Source organism: Pterocles gutturalis, unplaced genomic scaffold (genome assembly GCF_000699245.1).
Source record: "Pterocles gutturalis isolate BGI_N339 unplaced genomic scaffold, ASM69924v1 scaffold19166, whole genome shotgun sequence".
Classification (NCBI taxonomy): domain Eukaryota; kingdom Metazoa; phylum Chordata; class Aves; order Pterocliformes; family Pteroclidae; genus Pterocles; species Pterocles gutturalis.
This window is the reverse complement of record NW_010100817.1, coordinates 69,466-74,968: the sequence shown is the minus strand read 5'-3', so window position 1 is coordinate 74,968 and position 5,503 is coordinate 69,466.

Here is a 5,503-nt window from a genome sequence, read left to right as displayed (position 1 = left end):
TGAAGCTGAAAAACATTCTCAGTTCTTAGGCTATTGTGCTTCTCGCCACAATTAAGAAGTTAAAAAAAACATTTTCTACAACTTATAAAGTTGTGAACATCTTCTGAATTCATCTCTGAGCTGACTTCTTCCAGCACAAGCAGCAGCATCAAGCAGTTCTTCAGCAAAGCAGAAGTCAGAAACACTAGGAAAACACGCAATTTGTTAATTTGTTTACCAAACAGTTTTTCCAGCAAGGCACTGAGGTACACCAAAATATTAGAACTGACATTTTACACCTAGACCAACTGCATATCCTCATTCATGAAAATGAACAACAGGTTAACTAATATTTGAAATAACCATTTTCACCCAGCATCATTAATGAGATAGCTGCCACACAAATAGATTTTGGTTTTGGAAGAAGTCCTACTTTGAACCAACTCAATCTGTTGATTCGATGCTTATCTGCAGCCCGCTGACAGTTGCTCTATGGAATCACAAGAGGAAGGAGGACAGGACTGATGGGAGCTCTACTGGCTAGCATACTAGTTTGAAAGCATTTCAAAGCCAGCTTGGTTTTATAAGGGCATGCACTTCGGTTGTGCTGTCCAGAAGAGTCATGTATGTGGAAATAAGCTGAGAAGCATGGAAGACAAGAGCTACTGCCTTTATCCAAAACACTCCAGTAGGTGTAGAAGCTCCTGATTTCATTTCCTCCTCAGATAAGAGTTCCAGTAAGGCAGAATAATCAGCTGAATTAAACCCCTAAGAAAAAATTATTGTTTCAGAAATTCTGCTTACAATCCAAGGGCGCTAAAGAAAGGAACAACATACAGTAACGATTAGAAAGTCATTCAGAGCTTTACTAGAAAACACACAGATGGCACACAGACAGTCAAATGCAACACATACATTTTATGACATTTTGGAAGCAGCACATTGGATTCAAATATGCCAAGCTGTTACTCAGAGCAGCTTACTTGCCATCAACAAAACTCTACCCTATTTATTTTCATATTTAAACACATATGCAGCACATATCTTTGAGCATGCTCATAGTAAAACTATTAACATGGATTTGCTATGTTGCTGTGATTAGTTTTCTTTTCCCTCTTGAGTCTGGAGGAAGCCAGAAGCCAATGGAAAAAGAAAAGCAATATGTAAACCCATGAAAGTGATACCTAAAGGAACAGACCCCTTCAGAAACTTTGCTCACTGCTGGCTCATGGAAGGGGTCATTGAAGTGACCTTTAGATGCCTCTGCCAGCTTGTCAAAGTTCTTGCAGAAACAAGTCCAAGAGTCTTGTACTTTCTCTGTTGACCACAGAGGTTAAAGATGAGATGTGCTTTGCCATTCTCAATACTTCCCAACCCACCTAGCAGATGAAGATGCCCAATTCCCATTTTTAAAACAGATTCAAATCCTCTCTGGCTGTTCTGGAACTCCTACACTCCTATTTGTCTTTTTATTCATAAATTATGTACTCTTATAAAAAGTTCCATCACATCACAAAGAGGGTGAGAGAAAATGCTCTCTTGTGGACAGGTTTCAGCCTCAAGCAATCATTTCCATTTCTGTTCACCCTTCTGGAAGAAAAGATGTCTCCAGAAAGTGAAGGGCACTAGCAAGCAGATCATTTCAGTAATAATTACACTTGACATTTAAATTATAGCCCAGCATTATTTCATTTAGGCCTTCACTGAGTAACAGAAGAAAAAAAAACCATCAATGAACACCACAGAAGAACAAGCTGACATCAGAGTTCCGTTAAACTCCCTAGATTCCTACACTTGGTAAAAGACTCATCAATGGGGGTGAAGGGAAGGTAGAAAACGCCTAAAATCCCTGCTTGCAGAACTCAATTGGCTCCTAAAAGCCACCAGACTAAAGCAGCCACTGCCAGATCTCATAGCAACAAGTCTGTAAAAACTAAGCTGCATTTAGAAATAAACAGAGCAACAGTCACTGTGCCCCATCTGGGTTAAAAGTGGTTTTCAACGGCCTGGAATTTGAACCACAGTACTTAAGGACATCAGCTTCAGCACAAAGGTCTCCACAACCGTGTTTTAAACATCCAAAAGGTTTATTTTGTTGCCCACATAGTGTATACAGAGATCCACAGCCACTCTAAAGCCCTCTACCCCGTAGTGTTTAAACAGAGCACTCAATAGTGCTTAAACAGAGAGATCTCAAGCCATCTCCCTTTTCACATTTAAGTTTAAGCAGCTTTGTTTGGCATTAATTGACATTTCAACAAGTCAAAGGAGATAGCCAGCTTGGGAACAGCACAGAGAGAAGATTTTTGCCTTCAAAGGCAATGCCTGCAGAAACCAAAACAAAAGCACTTATTCCTTCTCTGGAAGGTTCTTACAGGCATTTCGCTCCTCATAACCAGTGAAATACTGTCAGCAACACCACCTGGCCTATCCTGTTCAGTCTCAATTTCCGCAATTACCAGTCAAAGGAGACAATGAGTGACAAGGTGTGGCCACATAAGAGCACAGACTTGCAGTGACATGGACAGCCCTGCAGGACCACATTAAAAAGCAGATCACTCCAGGCAGAAGTTCCTAGCTGGCATGGTGGAACAGCTCCATCGATTTCAGCAGAGCTACAGCAGCTAGTATTGAGCTTGGCTTTATGTCCCCCAGCTGCAATCCATATCATCTGTGCTCTGGCACCAAGCATACTCCACTGGAAAAGACAACGGTTTGGCATATAAACCACTACTGAGATTAAAAAAATTCATTTTTATTTCCTGCTCCAGTTAAATTTCCCATTCCACATGTCTGTCTCTCCCATCACTTACATAGGCAGAATATCCACACAAAAATGTGCTATTGTTTGTTAGCTCAGGGGCAGCGCTTAATGCAGATGGAGTATTTCCACACCTGAGATGCCCATGTAGCACTGCACAGACAGCTCAAAAGCAGCCAAAACCCACAAGAACCAAGTGATCTCCCAGGAGGGCAGAGGCTGAAACATTTCCAGTCCAGAGGAACAGACTGCTTCACACAAGTTCCAAGGTAAAAGCTTCAGGGACACTGACCCATTTTGCTCTCTTCCAGCTTTGCAAAGTGACAGATCAGACACAGTTGCCTTTGTACCCCAAGGTCTCATTAAAAATAAAATGAGCAGCTTCTCTCAGACTACCAAGGTAGCCCAGAGCTTCTATCCACACTAGTCATTTTTTTTACCTTTCTCTCCCCTGTGACACAAGAGTGAAGTCAGTCTTTTGACTTACTGACTGCTCTAATGCTAAATCATTAGATTCCCCCCCGTCTAGCCTAGATCTCCAAAGCTTTCTCTGGCCAAGGCAAGGAAGAGCAGATGTTCAGTTGAGACAAGATTAAAGACCCATGTTGCATATTGGTTTCCCTATCCTGTAAAACAAAGGATAGAGACTGAAATAAATGCCAAAGGAAAGATATCACAGGTTTGGTAACTGATTCTGCAGTCGGAAAAAAAAAAATCACTGGAAAGTGGCCAACTCTGCCACCAAGTGGAAAATGTCATAGAACATAGAAATTGGGCTACAAAAGTTTCCTTGGCCTGAGCATCTTGCCTTTAGTCTACTGATTTTGACTTGCCAAACACTCCTAAAACTTCAAAAACCAAGTGTGAAATACTGGGTCATTATTTGGTACCCCAGAGCCAAGAGAAGCTAAATAACAGAAGGGAAAAGAAAACTGGTAGAAGCAAAGAAAAATCAGGAAGAATACAAGAGAAATTGATAAATTAGGCTAGAATAAAAAGTTCATATGTGTACATCTTGGCTGGATGACAGCTGCAGTGACTCATACAATAAAACATCACACAGCCAACAGCGCTGTTTAAAGAGGTCTCCAGAGGGGGAAGCAAGGGATAGCGGGCTAAAAAAAATGAACCAAGGTGTACCTGTTTCTTTCAGCCATAACACAGCTGAACTGCAGGGTGAAAAGGTAGGCAAGGGGTGTGAGTTGAGGCACAAATTAGGATTAAAGCAATTAGTAAAACTTGTATCCTGATACAGCTTGTTTTTCAGCCTGGTGAAACAGATGATTCTGTAACCATTTCCCAGCACAAAGGGTGGAACTGATTACAGCAAGAAGCCATCTCTCCCATGCTTTTCATTAGGGCTGAACTAGTAATTAAAAAAAAATCACAGCAAACAATCACACGGCATAATGATTTTTCTCTGTCCTGCTGACCAGTTTTTACAGATGTCCTGTTTCAAGAACATTTTCTAGCACACGGTCTCTAAATCCTAAGCATGATCACTGACCTGGCATTGTCAGGCAACCAAGTCTTAAAACCTTATCTACAGCAAGACTGCTGGTAAACCTGCCTGGATTGGCTTGGGGTTGGAGCACACTACTGTCACCAAGTTAATTTGTTATCTCTACTAATCCAATTAGCCTCTTGCTCTTTAGTCAAGAGGTTAGGCCCTTCAGAGCATAAGCACGGAGACTCAGGACGGGGTTACAGGAAGCCCAAGTTCTGTTCCCACTTGACAGAATCCCAGAATTCACAATAAGGCAGGCAAGAATGACTAAACTGTCTTTTTTGTGAGCATGTCACAAAAACTTTATGAAAACCATGCATAGGCATTTTTAATATTTTAAAGGATTCTTAAGAACCCTAAAAAGAAAGGAAACTAAGGAAGTCCACAAACCAAAGTTCACATACTGCAAAGAGAACATAGCTCTGGACACCTTAATGTGAAGCTACAAGGAGTGACAAGTCATCTACAAGCAACAGCCATGATGTTCTATCAAAAGAAGAATCCAAATGTTGTTTTCGTAATTTGACCTTTAAACATCCTGGCTTTCCACAAACTAGTCTCTACACCAGTTTCTTCACCTGTGGAAGATAGAAAGCACAAAAAGCATTGAGGCCATAAGACAGAAGAAGTGCTAGTGCAAAGCATTGTCACCGAAAGGCAATAGCTAACCCAGGCCTAGCCTAGCAGAGCTCTTATTTCTCTCCCCAGAATTTCCAGGTGCAAGACTAAATGTAGTAACATGGAAAGGGTTTGCACCTAGCAGGCCAATAACAGGGCAAACAGATTCAACGTGTGAGAAACAGCGTGCCCGACTTCAAAGGAAGGACAGCTGAAGGAACAAACTAAAATTGAGCAAAGGAAGGGAACAGGCAGCAGACAGACAGGGGCCAGGTGATAAAAAAAGATTTGGCTGGTTTGTCATTTTGTTTGCCATAAATACATTAAGTGTCTCAGCCCAGGAGGAGGAAGCCTAACCCTCCTAGGATGAACATGTCAGTATTTTCTTCCTTTCTAGTACTTACAAATATTCTGCCAAATACTGCAAGCTGAAAGATCAGGAATCATTTGGGTAAAAAAAAAAAAAGATATTAACCCAAGAGTGCTCTCTTGGGACTCAGACCTCAGACAACTGGGAAAGTCATTAGCTGGACTCTGCAGTTTCACCTCCATCACAGCAGCGCACTAGAGCGGCTCCTTGATTAATCTTTTATTTCAACAAAGATTATCTGTTAATGTTTAAGGTTATTTGTCCTCTT